Source organism: Arachis hypogaea, chromosome 2, assembly GCF_003086295.3.
Source record: "Arachis hypogaea cultivar Tifrunner chromosome 2, arahy.Tifrunner.gnm2.J5K5, whole genome shotgun sequence".
In the NCBI taxonomy this organism is placed as follows: Eukaryota; Viridiplantae; Streptophyta; class Magnoliopsida; order Fabales; family Fabaceae; genus Arachis; species Arachis hypogaea.
The window spans coordinates 19399288-19408709 of record NC_092037.1 but is presented as its reverse complement, the minus strand read 5'-3'; the positions used below and the strand labels follow the sequence as shown (position 1 = coordinate 19408709).

Here is a 9422-nt window from a genome sequence, read left to right as displayed (position 1 = left end):
TATATGATAGTCCATACTTTGCCCAAGATTTGATGGCCCAAACCGACGTTCAAAGTCACCCTCAGGAATCCCAGCGTTAAACGCTGGAACTGGCACACAAATGGGAGTTAAACGCCCAAACTGGCATAAAAGCTGGCGTTTAACTCCAAGAAGAGTCTCTACACGAAAATGCTTCATTGCTCAGCCCAAGCACACACCAAGTGGGCCCGGAAGAGGATTTTTATGTCATTTACTCATCTCTGTAAACCTTAGGCTACTAGTTTTCTATAAGTAGGACCTTTTACTATTGTATTTTCATCTTTTGATCACTTTAGATCTCTAGATCATCTTTGGACATTTTAGTTCTTAGATCATTGGGAGGCTGGCCATTCGGCCATGCCTAGACCTTATGCTTATGTATTTTCAACGGTGGAGCTTCTACACACCATAGATTAAGGTGTGGAGCTCTGCTGTACCTCGAGTATTAATGCAATTACTATTGTTCTTCCATTCAATTCCGCTTGTTCTTTATCCAAGATATCACTTGTTCTTCAACTTGATGAATGTGATGATCCGTCACACTCATCATCATTCTCACCCATGAACGAGGTGACTGACAACCACTCTTGTTCTACAAGCGATCAAGGCTCTAGTGAATATCTCTTGGATTCTTTAATCGGAGTCTTCGTGGTATAGGCGAGAACTGATGGCGGCATTCAAGAGAATCCGGAAGGTCTAACCTTATCTGTGGTATTCTGAGTAGGATTCAATGACTGAATGACTGTGACGTGCTTCAAACTCCTGAGGGCGGGGCGTTAGTGACAGACGCAAAAGAATCACTGGATTCTATTCCGGCCTGATTGAGAACCGACAGATGAATTCCGCTATGCTGTGACAGAGCATATGCAATCGCTTTCACTGAGAGAATGGGAGGTAGCCACTGACAACGGTGAAACCCTTGCTTAAGCTTGCCATGGAAAGGAGTAAGAAGGATTGGATGAAGACAGTAGGAAAGCAGAGAGACGGAAGGGAAGGCATCTTCATGCGCTTATCTGAAGTTCCTACCAATGAATTACATAAGTATCACTATCTTTACCTTTGTGTTATTTTCGTTCATCACCATATACATTTGAGTTTGCCTGACTAAGATTTACAAGATGACCATAGCTTGCTTCAATACTAACAATCTCCGTGGGATCGACCCTTACTCGCGTAAGGTTTATTACTTGGACGACCCAGTGCACTTGCTGGTTAGTTGTGCGAAGTTGTGTAATGCCATGGTATTGAGCCATCAAGTTTTTGGGGCTCATGACCGGGGATTATGAGAGTTGTGAAAAAGTATTGTTCACAATTTCGCGCACCAAGTTTTTGGCGCCGTTGCCGGGGATTGTTCAAGTTTTGAGCAAGCTTTTGGTAACATCAGTGCCAAGATCCGGCAACAACACCAAGTTTTTGGCGCCGTTGCCGGGGATTGTTCAAGTTTGGACAACTGACGGTTCATCTTGTTGCTTAGATTAGGTATTTATTTTTTTCGAAATTCTTGAAGATGAGTTCTAGAGTTTCATGATGATTTGTTAAAATCTGGCTGGCTGAGAAGCCATGTCTAATCTCATTGGACCGAGGTTTCAACTTATCACCACAAGAGCTTGTTGATTTTTATCAAATCTTGCTTTTGGAGCAGTGATCTGCTAAGGCTTGGCTGGCCTCTGGCCATGTCTAGTGTTTTGGACCGAAGCTTTCTCTGAAAGCTTGGCTGGCTGTGAAGCCATGTCTAATTCCTGGACCGGAGTCTTAGACTAGCATTGCACTGATTCCTGGAATTCTCATTAAGAATTTTGATACCTTTTTCCACTTGATTTTCGAAAAACACAAAAAAATTTAAAAATCATAAAATCCAAAAATATTTCTTGTTTGAGTCTAGTGTCTCATCATAAGTTTGGTGTCAATTGCATGTATTCATTCATGTATCTTAGTGATCTTCAAGATATTCTTGATGATTTACTTGCTCTGATCTTTGAATTCAATTGACTTGATTGTTTTGTGTGTCTCATTTGCATTTTCATTTTGTTAGTGTCAGTAGTATACAAACTGCAAAGTTTGGTGTCTTGCATGCATTGTTATTTGATTCTTGTTGCATTTTGATTTTTCCTTATTATTAAAAATCCAAAAATATTTTTAGTTTGTGTCTTTTCAAGTCAATAATACAGAGAATTAAAGATTCAGAACATACAGAGGAATTGCACAGAAAAAGCTGGGCGTTCAAAACGCCCAGTGAAGAAGGACAGACTGGCGTTTAAACACCAGCCAGGGTACCTGGTTGGGCGTTTAACGCCCAAAAGGGTAGCATTTTGGGCGTTAAACGCCAGAATGGATACCATTCTGGGCGTTTAACGCCAGGATGGCTAGAAGGGAAGATTTTGTTTTCAAATCAAAATTTTTTTAAGTTTTCAAAATCTTTTCAAAATCAAATCTTTTTCAAATCAATTTTCCAATCAAATCTTTTTCAAAACCAATTTCTTTCCATTTTTAAAGATACTTACTATCAATTAATGATTTGATTCAACATTTCAAATATGTTACCTTTTCTGTTGAGAAAGGTTTAATGTTTGAATCATATCTTTTCTTGTTAGTCAAGTTTTTAATACTCAAATCAAATCTTTTTAAAATGTTTTTCAAATCATATCTTCTCAATCACATTTTTTTTAATCAATCATATCTTCTTAACCACATCTTTTTCAAAATAGTTTTCAATCAAATCTTTTTGATTTCTAATTTCAAAATCTTTTTCAAAAATCACTTGATTTCTTTTCCATTTTCATTTTCGAAAATTAAGTAATGTTTTTTCAAAAATGTTTTCAAAATTTTTCACTTAATTTTCGAAAATTACTTCCCTCCTTCTCACATCCTTCTATTTATGGACTAACACTATACCTTAATGCAAAATTTGAACTCCATCTTCTTTGTTAAGTTCGAATTTTCCACTTCTGTCTTCTACTCTTCTTTTCCTCTGACACCTAAAGGAATCTCTATACTGTGACATAGAGGATTCCACATTTTCTTGTTCCCTTCTCTTTCTTATGAGCAGGAGCAAAGACAAAGGCATTCTTGTTGAGGCTGATCCTGAACCTGAAAGGACCTTGAAGAGAAAGCTAAGAGAAGCCAAAGCACAACTCTCTCTAGAGAACCTGAACAAATTCTTCAAGGAAGAAGAACTCATGGCAGCCGAAAACAACAACAATGCCAACAATGCAAGGAAGGTGCTGGGTGACTTTACTGCACCTACTCCCGACTTCTATGGGAGAAGCATCTCTATCCCTGCCATTGGAGCAAACAACTTTGAGCTTAAGCCTCAATTAGTTTCTCTAATGCAACAGAATTGCAAGTTCCATGGACTTCCATTGGAAGATCCCCATCAGTTTTTAGCTGAGTTCTTGCAAATCTGTGACACTGTCAAGACTAATGGGGTTGACCCTGAGGTCTACAGACTTATGCTATTCCCTTTTGCTGTAAGAGACAGAGCTAGAACATGGTTGGACTCTCAACCTAAAGAAAGCCTGGACTCTTGGGAAAAGCTAGTCAATGCCTTCTTGGCAAAGTTCTTTCCACCTCAAAAATTGAGTAAGCTTAGAGTGGAAGTCCAAACCTTCAGACAGAAGGAAGGAGAATCCCTCTATGAAGCTTGGGAAAGATACAAACAATTGATCAGAAAGTGTCCCACTGATATGCTTTCTGAATGGAGCATCATAGGTATTTTCTATGATAGTCTCTCTGAACTGTCCAAGATGTCTTTGGATAGCTCTTCTGGAGGATCTCTTCATCTGAAGAAGACGCCTACTGAAGCTCAAGAACTGATTGAAATGGTTGCAAATAACCAATTCATGTACACTTCTGAAAGAAATCCTGTGAACAATGGGACTAGTCAGAAGAAAGGAGTTCTTGAGATTGACACTCTGAATGCCATATTGGCTCAGAACAAAATATTGACTCAACAAGTCAATATGATTTCTCAAAGTCTGTCTGGAATGCAAAATGCACCAAGCAGTACTAAAGAAGCTTCATCTGAGGTAGAAGCTTATGATCCTGAGAACCCTTCAATAGAAGAGGTGAATTACATGGGAGAACCCTATGGAAACACCTACAATCCTTCATGGAGGAATCATCCAAATCTTTCATGGAAGGATCAACAGAGACCTCAACAAGGTTTCAATAACAATAATGGTGGAAGAAACAGGTTTAGCAATAGCAAACCTTTTCCATCATCTTCTCAGCAACAGACAGAGAGCTCTAAGCAGAATACCTCTGACTTAGCAACCATGGTCTCTGATCTAATCAAAACCACTCAAAGTTTCATGACTGAAACTAGGTCCTCCATTAGGAATCTGGAAGGACAAGTGGGTCAGCTGAGCAAGAAAATTACTGAACTCCCTCCAAGTACTCTTCCAAGCAATACAGAAGAAAATCCAAAAGGAGAGTGCAAAGCCATCAACATGGCCGAATTCTGGGAGGAAGAAGAGGCAGTGAACGCCACTGAGGAAGGCCTCACTGGACGTCCACTGGCCTCCAATGAGTTCCCCAATGAGGAACCATGGGAATCTGAGGCTCAAACTGAGACCATAGAGATTCCATTGGACTTACTTCTGCCATTCATGAGCTCTGATGCGTATTCCTCCTCTGAAGAGGATGAGTATGTCACTGAGGAGCAAGTTGCTGAATACCTTGGAGCAATCATGAAGTTGAATGACAAGTTATTTGGAAATTAGACTTGGGAGGATGAATCCCCTTTGCTCACCAAAGAACTGAATGACTTGTCTAGGCAGAAACTGCCTCAAAAGAGGCAGGATCCTGGGAAGTTTTCTATACCTTGTACCATAGGCACCATGACCTTCAAAAAGGCCTTGTGTGACTTAGGGTCAAGTGTAAACCTCATGCCCCTCTCTGTAATGGAGAAATTAGGGATCTTTGAGGTGCAAGCTGCAAAAATCTCACTAGAGATGGCAGACAACTCAAGAAAACAAGCCTATGGACTTGTAGAGGATGTTCTGGTCAAAGTTGAAGACCATTACATCCCTACTGATTTCATAGTCCTAGAGACTGGGAAGTGCATGGATGAATCCATCATCCTTGGCAGACCCTTCCTAGCCACAGCAAAGGCTGTGATTGATGTTGATAGAGGAGAGTTGATCATTCAAGTGAATGAAGAATCCTTGGTGTTTAAGGCCCAAGGGTATCCCTCTGTCATCATGGAGAGGAAGCATGAAGAGCTTCTCTCAAAACAGAGCCAAACAGAGCCCCCACAGTCAAACTCTAAGTTTGGTGTTGGGAGGCCACAACCAAACTCTAAGTTTGGTGTTGAACCCCCACATTCAAACTCTAAGTTTGGTGTTGGGAGGTTCCAACACGGTTCTGAGCATTTCTGAGGCTCCATGAGAGTCCTCTGTCAAGCTAGTGACAATAAAGAAGCGCTTGTTGGGAGGCAACCCAATGTTTTATAATTAATTATTTTCTTTGGTTATTTTATCTCTTTTGTAGGTTGATGATCATGAGAAGTCACAAAATTAATTGAAAAAGCAAAAACAGAATGAAAAATAGGAAGAAAAACAGCACACCCTGGAGGAAGATGCTGCTGGCGTTTAAACGCCAGTAAGCCTAGCAGTTGGGCGTTTAACGCCCAGTCTGGCACCATTCTGGGCGTTTAACGCCAGAAAGGGGCACCAGACTGGCGTTAAACGCCAGAAAGGGGCAAGAACCTGGCGTTAAACGCCAGTAATGGGCACCAGCCCGGCGTTTAACGCCAGAAATGGCTCAAAACGTGAATTTTGATGCCATTTGGTGCAGGGATGACTTTTCCTTGACACCACAGGATCTGTGGACCCCACAGGACCCCACCACCACTCTCTCTCTTCTTCCCCCATTCACCAATCACCTCAACACCTCTTCCCCAAAAACCCTTCACCTATCAAATCCCATCTTTCTCTTCACCACTCACATCCATCCTTCATAAAACCCCACCAACCTCACCCTTCAAATTCAAACCACTTTCCCTCCCAAACCCACCCTCAAATGACCGAACCCCATCTCCCCTCTCTCCTATATAAACCCTTCTTCACCCCTTCATTTTCACACAACCTAAACAACACTTCTCCCCCTCTTTGGCCGAATACAACACCATCTCCCTCTTCCTCATTTCTTCTTCTTCTACTCTCCTCTTTCTTCTTTTGCTCGAGGACGAGCAAACATTTTAAGTTTGGTGTGGTAAAAGCATAGCTTTTCGTTTTTCCATAACCATTTATGGCATCCAAGGCCGGAGAAACCTCTAGAAAGAGGAAAGGGAAGGCAAAAGCTTCCACCTCCGAGTCATGGGAGATGGAGAGTTCCCTTTTTCACTCAAAAAGGGTGAATATCCGGAGATCCGACATGAGATCCGAAGAAGAGGTTGGGAAGTTCTTACTAACCCCATTCAACAAGTTAGAATCTTGATGGTTCAAGAGTTCTATGCCAATGCATGGATCACCAAGAACCATGACCAAAGTGTGAACCCGAATCCAAAGAATTATCTTACTATGGTTCGGGGGAAACACTTGGATTTTAGTCCGGAGAGTGTGAGGGTGGCGTTCAACTTGCCTATGATGCAAGAAGATGAACATCCTTACACTAGAAGGGTCAACTTTGATCAAAGGTTGGACCAAGTCCTCACAGTCATATGTGAAAAGGGCGCCCAATGGAAGAGAGATTCAAGAGGAAAGCCGGTTCAATTAAGAAGGCATGACCTCAAGCCCGTGGCTAGAGGATGGTTAGAGTTCATACAACGCTCAATCATTCCCACTAGCAACCGGTCCGAAGTTATCATAGACCGGGCTATCATGATCCATAGCATCATGATTGGAGAAGAAATAGAGGTTCATGATGTTATAGCCCAAGAACTCTATAAGGTGGCGGACAAGTCCTCTACCTTGGCAAGGTTAGCCTTTCCTCATCTCATTTGTCACCTCTGTTATTCAGTGGGAGTTGACATAGAGGGAGACACCCCCATTGAGGAGGACAAGCCCATCACTAAGAAGAGGATGGAGCACACAAGAGACCCCACTCATCATGAGATCCCTGAGATTCCTCAAGGGATGCACTTTCCTCCACAAGACTATTGGGAGCAATTGAACACCTCCCTAGGAGAATTGAGTTCCAACATGGGACAACTAAGGGTGGAGCATCAAGAACACTCCATCATCCTTCATGAAATTAGAGAAGATCAAAGAATCATGAGGGAGGAGCAACAAAGACAAGGAAGAGATATTGAGGAGCTCAAGCACTCCATAGGATCTTCAAGAGCAAGGAAGAGCCGCCATCACTAAGGTGGACCCATTCCTTGATTTCCTTGTTCTTTATTCTTCTGTTTTTCGAATTTTATGCTTATGTTTATCCATGTTTGTGTTTTGTGATCATTAGTGTCTTAGTGTCTATGCCTTAAAGTTATGAATGTCCTATGAATCCATCACCTTTCTTCAAAAAAAACGTGCTTAATTGATAAAAGAAAAAGAATTGCATGAATTTTGAATTTTATAACAGTTTAATTATTTTGATGTGGTGGCAATATTTTTGTTTTCTGAATGTATGCTTAAACAGTGCATATGTATCTTGAATTTGTGGTTCATGAATGTTGGCTCTTGAAAGAATGATGAAAAGACATGTTACTGAGGATCTGAAAAATCATCAAAATGATTCTTGAAGCAAAAAAAAAAAAGCATTTCCATTCGAAAAAAAAAGAGAGAGAGAGAAGAAAACGAAAAAAAATATAGAGAATAAAGAGTTGTGATCCAAGGCAAATAAGAGTGTGCTTAAGAACCCTGGACACCTCTAATTGGGGACTTTAGCAAAGCTGAGTCACAATCTGAAAAGGTTCACCCAATTATGTGTCTGTGGCATGTATGTATCCGGTGGTAATACTGGAAGACAGAGTGCTTTGGGCCACAGCCAAGACTCAATAAGTAGCTTTGTTCAAGAATCATCATACTTTACTAGGAGAATCATTAACACTATCCAGATTCTAAGTTCCTAAAGAAGCCAACCATTCTGAATTTCAAAGGATAGAGTGAGATGCCAAAACTATTCAGAGGCAAAAAGCTAAAAGCCCCGCTCATCTAATTAATACTGATCTTCATAGATGTTTTTGGAATTCATTGCATATTCTCTTCTTTTTATCTTATTTGATTTTCAGTTGCTTGGAGACAAGCAACAATTTAAGTTTGGTGTTGTGATGAGCGGATAATTTGTATACTTTTTGGCATTGTTTTTAGTATGTTTTTAGTATGATCTAGTTAGCTTTTAGTATATTTTTATTAGTTTTTAGTTAAAATTCACTTTTCTGGACTTTACTATGAGTTTGTGTGTTTTTCTGTGATTTCAGGTATTTTCTGGCTGAAATTGAGGGACCTGAGCAAAAATCTGATTCAGAGACCAAAAAGGACTGCAGATGCTGTTGGATTCTGACCTCCCTGCACTCGACGTGGATTTTCTGGAGCTACAGAAGCCCAATTGACGCGCTCTCAACGGCGTTGGAAAGTAGACATCCTGGGCTTTCCAGCAATATATGATAGTCCATACTTTGCCCAAGATTTGATGGCCCAAACCGGCGTTCAAAGTCACCCTCAGGAATCCCAGCGTTAAACGCTGGAACTGGCACCCAAATGGGAGTTAAACGCCCAAACTGGCATAAAAGCTGGCGTTTAACTCCAAGAAGAGTCTCTACACGAAAATGCTTCATTGCTCAGCCCAAGCACACACCAAGTGGGCCCGGAAGAGGATTTTTATGTCATTTACTCATCTCTGTAAACCTTAGGCTACTAGTTTTCTATAAGTAGGACCTTTTACTATTGTATTTTCATCTTTTGATCACTTTAGATCTCTAGATCATCTTTGGACATTTTAGTTCTTAGATCATTGGGAGGCTGGCCATTCGGCCATGCCTAGACCTTATGCTTATGTATTTTCAACGGTGGAGCTTCTACACACCATAGATTAAGGTGTGGAGCTCTGCTGTACCTCGAGTATTAATGCAATTACTATTGTTCTTCCATTCAATTCCGCTTGTTCTTTATCCAAGATATCACTTGTTCTTCAACTTGATGAATGTGATGATCCGTCACACTCATCATCATTCTCACCCATGAACGAGGTGACTGACAACCACTCTTGTTCTACAAGCGATCAAGGCTCTAGTGAATATCTCTTGGATTCTTTAATCGGAGTCTTCGTGGTATAGGCGAGAACTGATGGCGGCATTCAAGAGAATCCGGAAGGTCTAACCTTATCTGTGGTATTCTGAGTAGGATTCAATGACTGAATGACTGTGACGTGCTTCAAACTCCTGAGGGCGGGGCGTTAGTGACAGACGCAAAAGAATCACTGGATTCTATTCTGGCCTGATTGAGAACCGACAGATGAATTCCGCT

At 41.0% G+C, this 9422-nt stretch overlaps 1 non-coding gene across 1 annotated transcript; it reads right to left on the bottom strand.

Annotated features, from left to right (window-relative positions):
- Positions 1–3599: 3599 nt before the first annotated feature.
- On the bottom strand, positions 3600–3707 carry LOC112764713 (small nucleolar RNA R71). Its single transcript, XR_003183320.1, has one exon. It is a non-coding gene; the product is annotated as a small nucleolar RNA R71 (small nucleolar RNA).
- Positions 3708–9422: the final 5715 nt, after the last annotated feature.